The 19765-nt window shown below is 47.6% G+C and overlaps 1 pseudogene; it reads left to right on the top strand.

Moving 5' to 3' along the window:
• LOC136451216 (G-type lectin S-receptor-like serine/threonine-protein kinase At2g19130) lies at positions 1–8108 on the top strand (annotated as a pseudogene).
• The last annotated feature ends 11657 nt before the right edge of the window (positions 8109–19765 follow it).

Below are 19765 nucleotides of genomic sequence, written 5' to 3'. Positions count from 1 at the left end.
GGGCTCTTCTTTTTTCCTTTAGTATGGCTACCTGGTTTTCTTCATGCGCCTTATCCTTACTTTTACTGCAACTTTCTCTCCAACCATCTCCATTGCATGTCACTGATTCCCTCACTGCGAACCAGCAGCTCTCCGGGGACCAGAAGCTTATCTCTCAGAACGGCAATTTTGCATTGGGATTCTTCCAACCTGCAGGTGAGTACTGTTTTTTAAAAGAAAAGCACTCATGTTTCTGTGATATAAAAATGAACAGAATGTGATATTCATTAGGGATTTGTTCTTTTTCAGAAAGTGATCAGTAGAGAAGCAGTATAGAATTTTCAATCCAAGTTCCAACCTTATCACTACTGCAAAACAACACAATATTAGAATCAGAATCAGAATCAGAATGTAATGAGTTAGCCTTTTTTTAGTCTTATGATCTGACTTCTCTTATTTTTTGCAGCTGAAACATCAAGCGGAAAGTGGTACATAGGCATCTGGTACAATAAAATCCCAGAACAGACTGTAGTGTGGGTGGCAAACAGAGAGAAACCAGTCTCTGATCCACTCCTATCAAGCCTAACTGTCTCAGATGATGGCAATTTGGTTCTTCTACTAAACCATTCTAAATCTCCCCTCTGGTCTACCAATATCAAGAACAACACAGCTGCTAGTTCCACAGTGGTTGTGCTCCTCGGCAATGGGAATCTTGTAGTCCGACATGAGGCTAATACCTCTGCTGTGTTATGGCAAAGTTTTGATGATTTCACAGACACATGGCTCCCAGGAAACAAGCTCAGTCGTAACAAGAAAACTGGCATCATCAAACGGATGATCTCTTGGAAAGACCGTGGTGACCCAGCACAGGGGATGTTCTCCATTCAGTTAGATCCTAATGGCTCACTGCAATATATTCTCCAATGGAATAGATCAGTAGTGTACTGGACTACTGGCAACTGGATTAATAATAGATTCAGTGGTGTGCCGGAGATGTCACCTCTCAATCCCTATCCCAGCTCAAGGTTTATGTTCCAGTTTGTTGACAATGATGAGGAGGCATATTTCACATACAATATTAAGGATGATGCATTAATATTTACAAGAACAATTATTGATGTGTCAGGTCTGTTTCAGACTTTGGTATGGGCACAGGCACAACAAGCATGGACAAATTCTTTCACGAAACCAAAATCCAAGTGCAGTGTTTATGGTGTGTGTGGGGAATACAGCACATGTAGTGAGAATGATGCGTCACCATGCAGTTGCCTCAAGGGCTTCAGTGAGAATCACCCAAACAACTGGAAACTAGATGACCAGACAGCAGGCTGTAGGCGAAACATCCCACTGCAGTGTGGCAACAATGGCTCAGAGAAGGTGGAGCAAGATAGATTCTATGCTATTAATAGTGTTAAGTTTCCAGATAATGCACACAACATAGATGCAACCAATGTTCATGACTGTGAGTTAATTTGCCTGAAAAACTTCTCTTGCACAGCTTACTCTCATAGTGTCACTTGCTTGGTTTGGTACAACCATTTGATGAATCTGCAAGACAATATTGCTGGATCAAGTGATAATATCTTTATTAGAGTGCCTGCATCAAAACTACCCTACTCAGGAAACAATAAGTTGTTTATTGGGATGATCATTGGTGGAATTTTTGTTCTAAGTTCTGTATTGGCCATTTTATATTTTCTTCGCAGAAGAACGACAACAATAAATGGTTTAAATCAGGGTGATGGATCTTTGATCAGATTCAAATACAGTGATTTGCAACGCCTAACTAGGAACTTCTCAGAGCAGTTGGGTGCAGGGTCTTTCGGCTCTGTGTTCAAAGGGGTTGGATCAGACGCCTGTTGGTCCCTTGCTGCCCTGCACAGGTAAGCAGTAAGCTTACCAGCACACTCACTCACTATGGCTAGAGGTAGAAGAAGAGATTGAGCTCAAGAACACACACACAGCACAAGCCCAGCCCTGGCCGAAGCTCTGCTTCTGAATGTGACAAACTGAACTGCTCTTTTGCATTGCCTTAGGTGTGATATATATACAAGTGCTAGTACCTCTACCAGGTACATAGTGATTGGTGAGTACACCAACTACCTACTCCTAAAGTACACTAACTACTCCTAGTACTAGCAGTACAAAGCTTAGATCAGCCCACTACCAAGACATGGCTGATGTAATAGCTACTAACTAATGTACTAGAGGTGGCATATTGCCATACTGCTATAGCAGTAGAGACTGGATAGCCGAGCTGATCAAATGCCAACTCTGCTGCAGCAAGAGAGAGAGAGATATCAGCAACAGATTATGTCTTACAATTCTTCCCCTAATCCTGTTGCTAACCCGATGTCTTGACCTCATCCATGCCAATCATCTTCTTCAGCTTCATGAACCGCAGGCGCCCGAGTGACTTGGTAAGGATGTCAGCGAGCTGTCTGCTAGTCTCGACGAACTCGATGACGATCTGCCCTCCATCGATGTAGTCCCGGAGGAAGTGGAACTTGATGTCAATGTGCTTGCTCCGATCGTGGAGGACAAGGTTCTTGGCGAGGGCGATGGCGGGCTGTTTGTCCACCATCAGAGCTGGCGGGTGAGCTTCCTCACCGGTCAGCTCGCCCAGCAGCCGGCGCAGCCAGACAGCCTGGCACACCGCCATGGCTGCTGCGACGTACTCCGCCTCGCACGTCGACAGCGCCACGATCTTTTGCTTCAGTGACTGCCAAGCAATGGGGGCCGCTCTAAGGAAGACGAGCACGCCGGAGGTGCTCCGTCGCCCGTCGATGTTGCCCGCCATGTCTGCGTCGCTGAAAACAGTGAGCTCCGGCTCACCTTCCTTTGCCTTGGGCGATGCCTCACTGAAGACCGTGAGCCGCAGCCCACCCTTGCCGCCACTCTTGGGGAAGATGATCGCTTGATCGAGCGTCCCCTTGACGCAGCGCAGCAGCCTCTTCACAGTCGTCCAGTGATCCTCGCGTGGGTCCTCCATGAAGCGACTGACATACCCGACCGCGAACGTGATGTCCGGCCGAGTATGCGTGAGGTAGCGCAGCCCGCCGACGATGCTCCGGTAGCGTGTCGCGTCCACCTTCGCCGCCACGCTGTGCTTGGACAGCTTCAGCCGCTCCTCCATTGGAGTTGCGCACGGCTTGCACTCCGCCATGCCGCTGTGCTCCAACAGCTTCTCCGCATAGGCGCGCTGGTCCAGGGAGATGTGCTCCATCCCCTGCTTCATCTCAATGCCGAGGTAGTAGGAGAGAGCGCCGAGATCGCTCATTTTGAAATGAGCAGCCATCTCGCGCTTGAAGTCGTCGATGTCCTCCGCCCACGCTCTAGTGACGATCAAGCCGTCCACATACACGCCGACGACGAGCTCCTTCTTCCCCCGTCGCCGCGTGTACAGCGCGTGCTTTGTGGCGCAGCGAGTGAACCCAAGCTCGCCCAAGGTGGCGTCGAGCTTAGCGTTCCACGACCGAGGGGCCTGCCGGAGCCCGTAGAGCGCCTTGCGCAGCTTGAGCACCTTGTGCTCAACGCCCTTGATGGCGAAGCCCGGAGCTTGCTTGACGAAGACCGTCTCCGCGAGCTCGCCGTTGAGGAACGCAGACTCGATGTCGAGGTGGTGGACGCGCCAATCCTTCGCTGCTGCCATGGCCAACAGCAAGCGAACGGACTCCATTCGCGCCACCGGAGCAAAGACTTCCTCGAATTCGATGCCCTCACGCTGCACGAAGCCACGGGCGACGAGCCAAGCCTTGTACTTGACAATGGCGCCGCGCTCGTCCCGCTTCACCTTGTAGACCCACTTCAACCTGATCGGCCTGCAGCCCACCGGTGGATCCACCAGCTCCCATGTCCCATTGTCCTCGATGGCCTTCATCTCTTCCAACATCGTCCGGCGTCAATTATCGTCGCATTCAGCCACTGCAAACGTCGGTGTCTCCTCTGCACTAACAATGAGCAGCTCTGGGTCGTCGAGAAAACGACTGGTCAACCCAGGAGCTCCCCCTTCGCCGACGTTGTTGTCCACCCGCCTGAACCGGACCTCCTTGCCGTCGTAGAAAGCATCCACGTACTCGTCGATGTCGGTGGGTGGAGAGGTGAACTCGATCGGTGGTCCATGGCCTCCTTGTTTTGCCGGAGTGGTCGGCATCGCTGCTGGACTGCTCGGCACCACTGCCGGAGTGGTCGGATCTACTGCTGGAGCGGTCGGCACCACTCCTAGAGTGGTCGGCTCCACTGCTGGAGCGCTCGGCACTGTTGCTGAATTGCTCGGCACCCCCTCTGGAGTGGTCGGCAATGCTGCTGGACTGCTCGACACCACTCCTGGGGTGGTCGGCACCTCTTCTCCAGCGTCTCCACCACTATGGATGACTAAGTGTTCGACGACGAAGGTGTTGCTCAAGCTGCCAGCTTTCCCCATGCCCGGACCCTCCCAGTCCCATGCCACCATCTCATCGAACACCACATCCCTAGAGATCATCACCTTGCCTCTCTTGGGATCATAGAGCCGATACGCCTTGGTGCCCTTCTCATAGCCCAGGAGCACCATTGGTGTGCTCCTGTCTTCCAGCTTGCCAAGGTGAGGCTTGGTGTTCTTCACATAGCCAATGCAGCCAAATGTCCTGAGGAAGGACACATTCGGCTTGCGTCCATGCCAAGCCTCGAACGGCGTCTTGCTCTTTAGGGCCTTAGTGGGCGCGCGGTTGATGATGAACACCGCCGTGGTCACCACCTCTCCCCAGAACTTTGCCGGCATGTTTTTGGCCTTCATCATGGATCGAGCCATGCCGACCACCGTCTGGTTCCACTGCTCCACCACGCCATTCTGTTGTGGCGAGTACGGCGCGGTATGGTGTCGCACCATACCCTGACCCGTTTTACGCAGCGAACTCCACCGAAGTGAATTCGCCGCCACGATCAGTCCGCAGCACGTGCAGCTTCTTGCCGCTCTCCGCCTCCGTGTGCGCCTTGAACTTCTTGACCACTTCCGCTGCCTCGGTCTTGCTGGTCAGAAGCTACATCCACATGAACCGGCTGCAGTCATGCACCAGCAAGATGAAGTACTTGAGCCCGCCGTGCGTCGCCGGCGTGATCGACCCGCAGAGGTCACCATGGACCAGCTCGAGGGCCTCTGCCGCACGGTACTTCGCCGTCTTCGAGAACGACAGCCTTCTTTGCTTTCCGACCAGGCAGCTGTCACACAGCTCGCCTGCGTGCTCGATATGAGGCAGCTCAGTCACCATCTTCTCCAGCCGACCAAAAGCGTCGAAGCTGAGATGGCCATACCGGGCATGCCATAGCAACGGCTCCTCCGTGTCCCGTGCAGCCAAGCAGATGGGCTGCTCCGCCTTCAAGTCGAGCAGGTACAGCCGGTTCCGAGACCTCTGCACCTTGGCAAGAAGCCGCTGCTCCCGGTCCCTGATCCTGAGAGCGCCATCCTTGATCAGTACCTCACTGCCGCGCTCATCCACCTGGCAAAGGCTGATGATGCTTGAACGCAGCTGCGGGATGTAATATACATCCGTCAGCGCGCGTTGCTCGCCGTTTTGGCACTTGAAGATGATGGTGCCGCGCCCTCAGATCGCCACTCTTGAGCCGTCACCGAACTTCAACGTGCCGGTCACGTTGCCGTCAAGCTCAGAGAAGGCTTCCTTTGAGCCCGTCATGTGGTAGCTGGCGCCGGAATCCAGGTACCACCGTTGCTCCTGCTCACCATCCACACGTCCGAGGTGGACTTGGGCGCACGGTTCGTCGAGGTTGACAGCCTTCAAAGCCTTGTCGTGCCCTTCCACTGCCATCACCTCTCCCTTCTCCTTGGCCTCAACGTCGCGCAGTGCACAGAACGTCGCCATCAAGAGAGTGGCCTCATCATCCTCATCAACCTGCGCTAAATGAGCCTCAGCCTTCTTCTCCTGCTTGCGATTTGGGCACTCCTTTGTCCAATGGCCCGTCTTCCCGCAGCGCCGGCAGGCGTTGGGGTCGACCTTCTTCTTCTTCTTCTCCGAAGAAGCCTTGTCGCGGCGCTTGCCATCGCCACCGCGGCTGGAGGAGGCTTCCCCGGACTTCTTCTCCTTCATCCGGGCAGCCCACTCCTCCTCTGTCAGCAGCAGCTTGTCGTTGTCCGTCGTTGCTGTGGCCTGCTCCATGCGCTAGTCCACCACCCGTAGACGGCCTGTCACATCCTCAATGGTGAGGGTGGACAAGTCCAGCATCGTCTCTATGGAGAGAGCGATCTGAATGTACTTCACCGGCACGGAGTGAAGGTACTTGGAGACTGTCTCTTCTTCGTCGATGGTGACGCCGTGGCTCCTCAGCTTGCTGATGAGCGACTACAGGCGGAGAGAAAAGTCCTCCACCGACTCACCATCCTTGAACTTGAGGTTGGCGTACTCCTGCTTCAGCAGCTGGGCCGTCGCCTTCTTTGCGCGGTCGGAGCCGACGCGCATCGCAGCAATGGTCTCCCACGCCTCTTTAGCAGAGTTCTTCGCCCCCAACGGCTCCCTGTACTCCGCTGGCATAGCAGCGAGGATAACCTCCAACGTTGACATGTCGTCTTCTTCGTTGTTGGTGCCCTTGTCAATGGCATTCCAGAGCCGTCGGGCTCTGAGCTTGACCTTCATGGTCACCGCCCACTCGCCATAGTTGGTGCGAGTCAGCGTCGGCCAACTGGTGCCGCTGACCTCCCGCACCGTGCGCACGACGACCTCCTGTCGTGGCTGGACAGCCACAACAGCGACTGTTGTCGCTCATCTCCGAGCCGTCCGTCATCGCCAGCGGTTAGTCCAGCGATGACGCTTGTACGGCTCCGATACCACTTGTTGATCCCTTGCTGCCTGCATAGGTAAGCAGTAAGCTTACCAGCACACTCACTCACTATAGCTAGAGGTAAAAGAAGAGATTGAGCTCAAGAACACACACAACACAAGCCTAGCCCTGGTCGAAAGCTCTGCTTCTGAATGTGGCAAACTGAACTGCTCTTTTGCATTGCCTTAGGTGTGATATATATACAAGTGCTAGTACCTCTACCAGGTACATAGTGATTGGTGAGTACACCAACTACCTACTCCTAAGGTATACCAACTACTCCTAGTACTAGCAGTATAAAGCTTAGATCAACCCACTACCAAGACATGGCTGATGTAATAGCTGCCAACTAATGTACCAAAGGTGGCCTATTGCCATACTGCTACAGCAGTAGAGACTGGACAGCCGAGCTGACCAAATGCCAACTCTGCTGCAGCAAGAGAGAGAGATATCAGCAGCAGATTATGTCTTACAACGCCACTACAGTGGCAGTAAAAAAGCTCGAGGGCTTTCATCAAGGGGACAAGCAATTCAGGGTAGAGGTGAGCACCATAGGAAATATTCATCACATGAACTTGATTCGGCTGCTTGGGTTTTGTTCTGAAGGAGTGAAGAGATTGCTCGTCTATGAGTATATGCCCAGTGACTCCCTCGATAAACATTTGTTTGCTAGTAGCTGTACCACTTTAAGTTGGAAAATAAGATATCAAATAGCTGTAGGGATTGCCAAGGGTTTGGCTTATCTGCATGAGGAGTGCCGGGATTGCATCATACACTACAATATCAAACCATAAAACATATTGCTGGATGCTTCATTTGTTCCTAAAGTGGCAGACTTTGGATTGGCGAAGCTATTTGGTCGAGATTTTAGCAGAGTTCTAACATCTATGAGAGGAACCGTTGGATATCTTGCACCAGAATGGATAAGTGGTGAAGCCATCACAACAAAGGCAGATGTTTTCAGCTACGGAATGACGCTTTTCGAGATCATTTCAGGAAGGAGGAATCTGGAGCACAAAGACACAAGCATGACAACATTTTTTCTAGTGCTGGTTGTGAGAAAGCTTCATGAAGGAGAAGTACAGTCACTGTTGGGCAGAGAATTGGTCAATGATGTAAATGAAAGGGAGCTAGAAAGAGCATGCAAGGTTGCTTGCTGGTGCGTTCAAGGTAATGAAAGCTCCAGACCAACAATGGGGGAAGTTGTCAAAATTCTGGAAGTGGTGATAGATGTTGAAATGCCGCCAGTTCCAAGGTACCTTGAAGTTCTTTCTGAAGGTTCAGAGAGTGTGAAATTCTTTTCCTATGAGCCAACTAAGTGAACAGGTCAGGGGAAATACGTTTTATATATGAGTGTGATCCTATAATGTAATTTTGATTACTGTAGTGTGAAGCCCCCTTACATGAACCAATCCTTAAAATGATTTAGGAAACAAAGGTGGGGTCATTTGTTTGTTCTACTTGTGCCACCAGATCACTATTGTCCCTCTACTTTCAAAATGCTCAAATTTATTCCATCTGCTTTAAAGCTTTAATTGAACCACATGTACTCTGATGGCAGTGTGAACTGTGGATACTGGGTTGGAAGACGCTGGCTCAATCAAGCATTCTCCAAATAACCCATGTAAAAATAATCATATGTAATGCCAGTTTTTCAGCTTGGATTTGCAGTGGAAAAGCTAGGATTTCAACATATCTTGGGCTGAAAACTGACTGGCTAAATACAAAAATGCTTCCAACAAAAGTAGAACACAAATGCGTGATCAAAGTTAAATTTGGACTTATCGATTAATCACATAAGACAACGGACACATGGCAACCAATGTATAATAGAGCGACAAAAAAGTTACTGTGCTACAAAAATTGCAAGACCTATTTTTTTCACGAACATGTCGTGGCGCATGTTTCGTTAAGAGAAAGAGAATTACACACGCAACCTTCGTAGTGCAGGTTACAGATCACCGAGTCAGTGATAAACGACTTGGAACAGACTAGAGCATCAAAAAAGAAAAGGAGGAACGGGGGAACCCTCAACCTCACACCCAAACAGACCGAACCTGTGTTCGTACGAGCCCCAGACAGTAAGCGCTAGCAAAATACTGTTGCAGCAAACACATCACAATCAGACACCATATTAATCTCGAGGTCTCTGTATCGTATTTCAATGGCTAGGGCAACTTACCCAGGAGACACGGCACGGCGACGCTGAACTGCGGATGGCCGCACCCGCACAGAATGATGAGCCCATGAAGAACTGTTGCAGCGGCACAGCGAAGGCAAAGAGCAGGCGGGGCCAGGCGTCGGCCTTGGGACGCGGGGCCCGTGGGACGAAGCAGGGCTGTGATTGGTAGGCGGGATTGCGGGAGGAGGGAGGGGTGGTTTCAGTGGTGGAGCGGTCAGCTGCGTTGGAGCCGCCGCCCGCCGGTGTCGAGTCCGCAGGCGACCAGGCTCAGGTTGGAGACGAGATGGCCGTCCAAATTTCCGATGGGCTGGGTTGCGTATCTGCTGCTGGGCTGACTGGTCAGTGTGGGCTTCATGGGCTGGCGGTGCCGCTTGCTTGTAATAATAACGCAGCCGCAATTTAAAAAGGTCGAGGGACTTATTTTGCGACTCTGAGAATGTACGGCAGCCAAACTAATCATAAAGCACCGAGGTCTTATTTCGCGGCTCTTAGCCCCGCCGCCTCAAAAGTATTAGATAGGTGTCAAAGTAATCTAAAAATGCTAAGGGGTTCATTACCTGACTCCTCGCATCCTCACCTAAAAAGGTAGGGTAAGCACGAAAGTAATATAAAAGAGCTAAGGGGCTCATTTTGCCTCTTCCATTCCCCTCGCCTCAAAAGGTATGGGGCCAAAGTAATCTAAAAAAGTCGAGGGGCTCAATTCGTGACTCTATGTCCAAAAGGTACGGGTCGGCGCTAAAGTAATCTAAAAACGCTGAGGGGCTCATTTCTCCACTTCTACCCCCTCACCTCAAAAGGTATGGGGTTGGAGCCGAAGTAATCTAAAAGCGTTAAGGGGCTCATTTCGTGACTTCTCGTCCCTCACCTCAAAAGATATGGGTCGGTGTGAAAGTAATCTAAAGGCGTCAAGGGGCTCATTTCGCCGCTTCTATCATCCTCACATCAAAAGGTATGGGGTTGGTGCCAAATAATCTAAAAACGCCGAGGGGATCATTTCGTGACTCATCGCCCCATCACCTCAAAAGGTACGGTTAGCGTGAAAGTAATCTAAAAACACCGAGGGGCTCATTTCGCCGCTTCTATCCTCTTCGCCTCAAAAGGTATTGGGTCATCGCCAAAGTAATCTAAAAGCATCGAGAGGCTCATTGCATGACTCCTCGCCCCTCTCCTCCAAAAGGGACGGGGCCGACACCAAAGTAATCTGAAAAAGCCGAGGGGTTCTATTCACTACCGCTCGACCATTTCGCTCCCATAAAAAGAATATGATAAGACACCAAAACGACCATACAACACTAAAGCACCGGATCCCATCAGGGCACTCTCTCAAGGAATTCTATCTTTCGCTCTCGCGTTCGCTCTCCCACTTCGCTATTGAAAGTTCAGCGACCCGCAATTCGAGGCTTTGGTTGAGTTATGGCGAGAGGCTTTGCCATCGACTCCAGAGTCATCAACTATGCCTTCGCTAACATTTTGGCGAGGGGCTTCGCCGCTGACTTTGGCAAACTCGACACCAACCAACCCAACATTTTTGACAAAGGGCCCTACCACCGTTTTCGACTCACAAACAATGCCCTTGCAAACATATCAGTGAGTAGCCTCACCACCGACTTCAGCTAACACGACACCACCTACGGCAACCTATCGGTGAGGGGTTTTGCCACCTACTTCGTCATCATCAACTACACCTTCGCCAACATATCAGCATGGGGCTTCGCCATCGACTTTGGCAATCAATAACACCACTTTCACCGACATTTTGGTAAGGGGTTTCGCCACCAACTTTGACATCATTGAGTTCGCCTTTGCCAACATTTTAGAGCAGGGGATTGCCATTGGCATATTTGACTTTGCCTTTGCCAACATTTTGGAGTGGAGGGATCGCCATCGACATCTTTGTCTTCAACTTCGCCATCAATTTGGAGCGGGGAGATCACCATCAACATCTTCGACTTCGACTTTGCCGTCAATTGGAGTGGGGGGATCTCCATCTATGACATCACCACACCTACGTCGTTTACTTCAAGCACACGAAAAAATTTCTCACGAGCTCCAGCCAAGAGGGGCTGGCAAGGAGTGCATTGCACAAGCAATCCGCTCAAAGACAAAAAGCTTTGCCTAGCGCCCATGAGTGAAAGCTTGAAGACGTGTCGTGATCATCTATAATTACCTCGCCTATGTCGACTACTTCGCCCACTTCGACTACATCAATGTCTTTGACGTAGGCTCAATTATGAAAGGAAGGCATCAAGGGCTCACGATCATACGAAGGAGCAAGCTACCAAAGACAGGGTCGTGGAGGTTCGAGCAAAGATTCACACCAAAGACTAGCTAAAGATAAATTTTCCCTAGGCTCTCTATATAGATGAGAGCCATGTGTCGGGGTCTAAGTTGTAATTAGGCCACACTTTGTTGTATTCAGCTATTGGGTCTTCTACTTTCAATTAAAGCTGAATAATTGAGGGTCTACTATTGGGGGTGTATTATATGTTAGGGACCCTATTAGTGTTTTTAAGGTCCAATTACATAGCTAAGGGGCTTGTAACATAATGTTTAGGTTCCATTTTTAGCCCCCTCGAGGCCTTTTGTAAATACAAGCCCCATCAGGGGAATTAATGAAAACCTCCCCTATAAAAGGGAAGAGAGGAGGGGGCATTTGGCTCCTCTCTCAGTTGGCTCTCTTCCTCTCACTCTCTTCCTCTCTCTCATGTTCGGTGTTCCACACCAACATGAATTTTGTGACGACAACTTTTATGAGGTCACATTGTGGCTCATCTTCAGGAATATCATCAGCTGCACCAACCATGTTCTTCTCATGGGTCTATAAATGTAAATTGCCATTAGAAGTATGAAAAATAATTTAACTATCATCAGAACTTTGTGACTCTGTGTAGAATGAATATTGCAACCTGCATAAATATCCTCTTCATATTAGGACACTTGCACCGCTTCAAGAAAGCATAGATAAATATGGCCCAAGTCCTCACTGTCCAAACCAAACACCAATAATTGTAATTCTGTAGTATTCTTCAAATTCAGTAGCTTATAATTTACAGCAGCAAGTGAAAATTAGCAATTGCAACATGAAACAACACATTTTAAGAGCAGTTGAGCGAAAAATAATACAACAGATCTCTAATATATAAAATTAGCGTGTTAACTATGTACCTGGAGAGTTCTGCTATGAATTATGAGGACTTTCAGTGCAGTAAGATCGTTAAGGAGTGCAAAGCACGGTTTGTCGAACAGTGTAGTAAGATCATTAGGGAGTGCAAAGCACGGTTTGTCGAACAGACTTGGGCTCCTTAAAACTTTTTCTTGAAGCAAAGATATAGCTAAGAACATCAGATACTTGGAGAACAAAACCATCTGGAAGAAAATCATTGTAGTAACAAAATGACTCAAGCCGAGGGGCAATTTTAGCCTGCAATATGGTGGTTTCTTCAGAGTGAGCAATGGTAACTCTCCTAAGGTTCAGACAATGAGACATTCGAGAAGTATGTGTAACCTTAAGTGTGCATCTGCGAATGTCTAGGGTATGCAGTTTGGCGATACATTCAACAACCTACTGAAGGTGTTGTGGGTCATAGTGACACTATCCAATCGGATAAACCCAAGCAAGTCGAATGACTTTCTATCATCATGACAGAAGCGATGCCAGACATAGATTCCTTCAAGAAATAGCGACTCAAGAAATGGATTTGTGAGTGGCAGAGTGAAATTAAAGACAATAAGGCAAACAACGACACAAAGGTGCTGGACGAGACAGCGGTTGGCATACTATATGAACAACTTCAATTGACCCTCGGCCAAAGTATACTCTATGATGAGAGAGAAGTTCTCAATGTTGTAAAGAGAGGTGTGACTCATCTCATTGAGCACTCTAGTAACAGAAGGGATGTGCCAAATTGGACACGACAAAGTGATATGTGACTACCATAAGTAGTGGTACCGAAGGGAGAGTACCAACGTGATGATTGGCTCCTTCAGTGGAAGGTAGAGGATGACTTCTGAGAGCAGGGTATTAGGTAGATCCATCAATTCTAAGGGTATCAGCTCTGTCGCCTCCACGATGCTACCGTAGGGGTGGAGCGCGTCTGCTTTAGAGGCTGTCACCACTGATTTGGGTCCGTTGCCGTTGGGGCGAAGGCCATATCCTCTAGTGGCCTTGGCTGCAGATGCCACCATCTCTGTCCTAGCATGGAGCATGTTTGTTCCAACTGCCGCCATTGCTAATGCACGATCGCTGTCGTCAAGGTGGAGACCACTGCCTTCAGCACCCGCCACCGCCGCTGCATGAGGTGATCGTCGTCAAGGTTGGTGATGACAACCATGGCTTCGATGCTCCTCCTTCCCTCAGGCTAACCGATGTTGATCAACAACAACAAGATCCATTCTGGAGAGCTGGAGGTGTTGTGGGGGGCTTGTAACTGGTGGCAGTGGTGCAAGAGGGATGAATTGGGGCGGGTATGGTAATAGGGTTTGGAGAAGCGGAGCGAGATCAACATCGATCGTTCCTATCTAACGACAAATGATAGGTTTACTTATATTTTGGCACATGTACCATCATTCCCAAGTGTTCGAGTGACAGGCAAGCCTATTGGTTGGCCTAGGGTTGGGTTGGCCTGATTGGGGTGTGCAGGGTTGGATACTTGGGTTGCCGGTTGGGTTGCCATGCGGTGATCATAGCTAGGTACAAGCAGCAACTCATTTGAGCTATTCAAGGGGCCGTGAAGGGCTATAGGATTTAGCACAATCCACATATATTACTTCAAGTTGTTTGCCAAGTAAATAAGATGGTATACAAAAGAACAAATTTTGCAGATATTTGCTCTAGATTGAGAGCTTAATATTCTACAAATATTTTGTTGTAAATTGAGAGCTTAACATTATTTTAAGTTTACATTTACAAAAGAGCATATGCTTGACACAAAAGAGTATGTGCTAAATTGAGACCCATTTACATATTGTCAGGGGTGAAAACCAGGGTACCTCACTAGGCCCATAAGATAACCTTTGGGCCATCCCCGAGGCCCAGCAAGCAGCATCAAGTACGAGAAGAGGCTCGAAAGATCTCTGGCGCCCAAGGTACTAAATAGCGTATTGCGGGTTGGTAGCGGGTGTCGAGGTAGCAGATCGCGGATAGAGAGCGCTATTGTAGACGCCAAGTGGCATATGATAATTACATATAAATTTAAACATATATATCATGGATAATGGGTATAAATAGACAATTTAACTATACTAAAAAACTAATGTCTTCTATACTTAAATTAAGAAAAAATAGTGTTCTACAAATTACATATAAGTCATCTATATTAGAGTTTATAAAGAAATAGATTATGAGAGCCATAAATAGTTCATGAGATCACCATTGGTTATTATTGTTAAAAAGTAGCAACATCATCGTTCTCATGGTCAATTAAACCACATGCATGTCCTAAGTGTTTTTTTTGTTGCATACCATGCTATGATAGAATTGTGGACTGCTATAGCGGCTCGATAACTCAAATAGCGACCGCTAAGTTCCAACTTGCTAAATCTAATCCACTACATCATAGCGGTAATGGTAGGAGACCGCTACTGCTATTGCGGGTGCTATAGTGGCCGCTACAACCGCTATTTAGTACCATGCTGGTGGAGGAAAGGCGCCCCCGACCTATCTCCTATGGGTCTATCTTGCCCAACAATCCCACCATGGGCGACCGACCTATAGAGCCTTTGGCCTTGCTCTGACCTAAGGGGCAAGGTCGGAGACCCCACTCTTGGCCCCGACCTAATGAGGTCGGGGAAGAGGCAGTTTAGATGTGTGGGCCTAAGTCATCCAATGGGACGGTCATGGGCGGTATTTTTTTAGCCCGAAACAACCAGCCACCTAACATGGAGAAATGTGTAAAGCATTACAATAGGAACAATAATGAAAAATTGGTATGTTCATGACCAAACATATTCGTCAAGAAAATTAACAAAAATAGGTGAAAATAACTGAAGGTCGTTCTTCTTTAAGAAAGACCCTTTTATGAATGAACATGACATAAATATGAAGCTGAGAGCCAGAACCGTACTACTATAAGAAACATTTGAACAATCCCATTGCCTCCACCTAAACAAGAAATGGTCTTTTCACTTTACTAGTATGCAAAAAGAAAGACTTCATTTGGGTAAAACAAACTCACCAGTGTCAAGTCTTGAAAATTAGCACATCATAGAACTTGGTGACATTTATCCAATCATTAGCAGGAATGTCAACATCCACACTGTATGATCCTTTTATTCCATCCTTCCTAACTTCTTCTGAATTCTCCATAGGATGCCACCTTTGTATCATTAGTCACCACCAAGTAAGCTTCATGATTTTGTTATGCGAAATATAAAAAAAATGCAATCATGTTATTCTAAAAAAAACACAGATGCAAGAAATAGAAATGTCCAAGTGCCCCATGTTTGACAAATATGAACTTTATGTGGCAAATATATAATATCCTTTGCCTCATTGCGTGTTAAAGTATGTTTAATCCTAAACAAAGTGCACTTAAACACGTTGCTTTACATGCATACGGATGTACAGTGAACAACAAAGCAACGAGCACCAACATAATTACTTAGGTTTGAGCAAACAATATACACAACTTAACCATGCAGCATAGAACAATATTTGCCACATATCATCCTAGTTTCTTCAAGGGAACATCACTATCAAAGGAGTTTACTGGTGTGTTGTTCCCTAATGTCTGGGGTGGACCATAGACCTATGCTAAGCTGAGCAGGGGCCTAGGCCCCCTCTCAAAACTTCTGTTGGCTCCTTATTAAGGCCCTCTATGTGCCCCTCATAGATACAAACTCGTGCCAGCGGTAGGTGCGGTGGCATTGCTAGAGTTGGATGGCTCAATCGGCTGAAGAGCGGCGTCGGGGTTTCCCCATTTGGCGTCGTACTCCTATCGATGAGCAATCTCTTCTTCATGGCGCGAGTTGCGCTGCCTCTCGATGCGATGGCGAACATCATGGAGGTTGTTGAGATGCCCGCGAACATCGCCAGCAGGTTAGTTGACCTCCTAGTTGGAGTAAGGTTGGTGTACTATGGCGGTTGGTTGGGATTGATGAGGTGGTTGCCTCTTGACCCCTTTGGAGATAGGGGCCACCGCCTTGAAAACGACTTCCTCCTTGATGATTGGAGCGGTCCCACCATGGATCCGTAGATTGGTTTGATGCTGTGGAGAAAGACGAAGCTTCATTTCTGCAAAATTCGTTGACTTGGACCACCGCTGCTTTAAGCATCGTTGTGGCCTTAGTGATTTTCTGGCATCTGCTAGATCCTAGCCAGCTCATTCATGGCCATGGTGAGGTTGGTGCTCAGTGTCGGTTGGACATCGTGTCCGTCAACTTGAAGGAACTCTTCAACGAGATTGCGAGCGACGCGTTGACCTCCTTGCTGATCGGCTGCGGCATTTGCTTCTTCTATGTAGCGTTTGGCGTGGTTAGCGTTCCTTCCCTCTCGAGCGGCACGCTGGGAGTTGGTCTCACTATTTTAGGTGGTGCTATCGCAGCTGATCATGAAAAGCTCCTCGGGGAAACACCGGGGGATGATAGAGGTGTCGGTGATGGTCTCGGTGACGGTTTCAGTGACGGTCTTGGTGGAGCCTTTCGATTCTGCCTCTGGATCTTCCTCCAAGATGGGAAGCAGGGAATCTTCGCTGAGCTGATGAATCTACACCATGTTGATGGCTGGTGCAAACTAATCAGCCTTAGGCGGATCAGGCTTGGTGAGCGGGTAGATATGACTGATCTGGTCGACGTAACGATCTCACATGGCCTCTTGATAAATAGTGGCCTCATTAACTAGCCCAAAAGGGTGGGCCACCATGGCATTCTCAACTGGAGCTATTTGATCGGCCTTAGGCAGATCGAATCTTGTAAGTGTATCTAGCCCTTTAGTGGGTTTTGGTGAATTGAATGACAACACCATTAAAGGTCTAGCAAGTTTGTTACGTATTAAATAGGAAATTGAGTTTATTGCATACACTTGTGGATTGTGGAATGAGAAGTGTATATAGGTTCAACAAGAAGGCAAACTTGATGATATTCCACATAATGTTCAAATCAAGGCTAAAATTATGTATTATTGTGTTGGAAGATCATGGAAGCAATATAGTTCAAGAAAAAGACAACAATACAAATAGAGTTGATGAAATGACTTCTATGTTGTGGGATATCATAGTATCATGAGAAAGCAGGGACGTAGCCAGCGGTGGGGCTAGAGGGGCTTTAGCCCCCCTACCCATCCTGAGCACGTGGAGTTTTTTTATGTTCTCCCTTGAAATTTTATGCATACATGTATTAGGTAGGAGGGGCTAAGGTTAAGAGAAGATAAAAAAACCTCTATTCTTTTGTTCAGCCCCTCCTAAATTTTTTCTAGCTTCGTCACTGTGAGAAAGTAAGCATATTTGGCAAATGGTAAGTGAGACATGAGTTGATGATTTTGGATTGGTCTCAATAATGGCTTGCTTTGCATTAACAAGAAGAGTTTGATAGTGGATTAGCTTTGATCAATGATTAAAGAATGAGTCAAGAATGCATAAGTGAAAAAATACCAAGCAAAGGTTAAATGACAAAGGACACAACTCATATTGGATATAAGTCGGTCTCTATGTTGGTTTGCTTGTATGGATAAAGATTTGTAAACTTTGCATTGATTTGATCAAGCTAGAAGTATGAAGATAAATATTGAAGTGAGTGTTAGGAGTGTCAAGCCAAAATGAAGAGGACATAAGGAATTGTGAATTGGCTTGACCATATTGATGTTGATTCATATATCTCAATCCATGTGAATCCAATTGAAGCTTTATTGATCTCAACATTCACATCCAGAAGATATTTAAGAAAGGATTATAATATTAAAGAAATGGCTTTTCAATGGATGCTTAATATAATGTGACTTAAGTATGGCTCAATAGGGTGAAGATAGTAAGGAAAGGGCTTCAAGGGACTAAGCAAAGGTGAAGGTCAAGCAATGGCTTGAGGACCGAGGTACCATGGCTAAGGCAAAGAAGAGAGTACTTGCATTAAGTCAAGGAACTAATAGAGCTATGAGGAGTCATATTGTGTTGATGGTCAAATCATTAGTAGAAATGACTTGAGGCCATGAGGTGAACTCATATATATGGAAATGGTTCAAGTCACATGCTCAAGGTATGTTTCCTCGAAGAGATGAGATAAAGAAGATTGCAACCCCTTATGAAGTGATATTGAGAAGAAATGGCATATGAATACATTGAAGACTCAAGTGGTTAAAATGGTTATATTCTCTTGATCTTGAGTATAGATATGATGTACTATCAAGGGGGATGCAATACGAATCATAGACAAGTCTCAAGTGCTCAAACTAACCGAACCCAAGTGCTAACATGAGAAAACACTTAGCATAGCACAATACCTGCACTTGTTGATCTTGGGGCTTGTTCTTGGCTGGGCTGGATAGACCTCGAAACAAGCTTTCCAAAAAGTCCAAGATCACTAAAAACAAAGTTCGAAGTAAAAAGTTATGGTGTTTTCCATGAGGTGACCTATGTTGTTTTTCAGAGCTACGGCAGTGCCATGAATTTTCACAGCAGTGCTGCACCGCGGTAGTGCCACGGGTCATATTGGCTATTTTTTGAACTGCAATGGCTAGTTTTTGTGGGGTGAGTATAAATACCCATCCCACATCTCCTGCTGAGGCTACTGATGTTCTGAACATTCTAAACCCTTCTCAAGCCTTGGGAGAGCTCTCTCTAACCCCTCTCTTTGTGAAAGTGAGTGATTAGTGTGTGATTAAGTGTTAGAGAGTTGACTAGAGCAAGCAAAACCTTGAGCACTTCTCGGGCTTCGTCAATAATTCACTGCACATTTGTTACTCTTGGGGGTGAAGCCTCCTCAACAGCTAGGCGTCGCCCGACGAGCTTCCGTACTTATGGTAAGCCACGAAAAAGTTTGTATTACCCATTGATCTAGTGGAAACCCCCCACCTCAAGAGTTCACTCTCTTGACTTGAGAACAAGGATAAGAGTTGCAAAGCCCAAGCCTTAGTGGCTTCCTCAACAACGTGGACATAGGAAAGCCTTAGTGACGAGCTGAACCACGAGAAAAATCGTGTGTCTTGTCTCTTGTGCTTTGAATTGCATTATTTGTGTTCCACTCGATCTACTTGGTTGTGCATGTTTGTGAGTGCAGGTACTCAGTGGACTTGCCACTGGACATCTCCAAGCACATCTCCAAAATTTGAGTTCTCGACATAGCTTGTGTTGAGCTGTCTGCAAGGGCGCGGCAGTGCTGCATTTTGAGTGAGGCAGTGCTGCAATATTAGAGCAGCAATGTCGTGCACTCTACTAATCTGCTACAAGTTTTATTTGATGTTAATTTTCAGAAGCGCCTATTCACCCCCTCTAGGCGACATCAAGGTCCTTTTAGATCTGGAGAATGGTCGGCGTTATATTATACGCCCTTTTGGAGTCGCCGTGATGCTTAGATCTGTATCTTGCCACCTTGGACGGCGTGGCTGAGCATAGCGCTTAGCACTAACTGCCTGGAAGTGTTGGAGCGGTGGAAACTCATTGTCGTAGGGAGACTGATCTAAGACCGACTCCACGAGCGACAAGCACTCGGTTAAGCCCTTGTCGACCCGATCTATAGATGCGATCAGGTTATCTTGATCAATCAGCTTCCTCGGCTGATGTGGCGCCGATCGGCAAGCTTTCAGCGAGGAAGGTGACCCTAGAATAGGTTCCAGGATCGGATCTGCTAACGCAAGTGATGGCATGATCGGCG

Source organism: Miscanthus floridulus, chromosome 5 (assembly GCF_019320115.1).
Source record: "Miscanthus floridulus cultivar M001 chromosome 5, ASM1932011v1, whole genome shotgun sequence".
Taxonomy (NCBI): domain Eukaryota; kingdom Viridiplantae; phylum Streptophyta; class Magnoliopsida; order Poales; family Poaceae; genus Miscanthus; species Miscanthus floridulus.
This window is presented reverse-complemented; position numbering and strand designations above follow the sequence as displayed.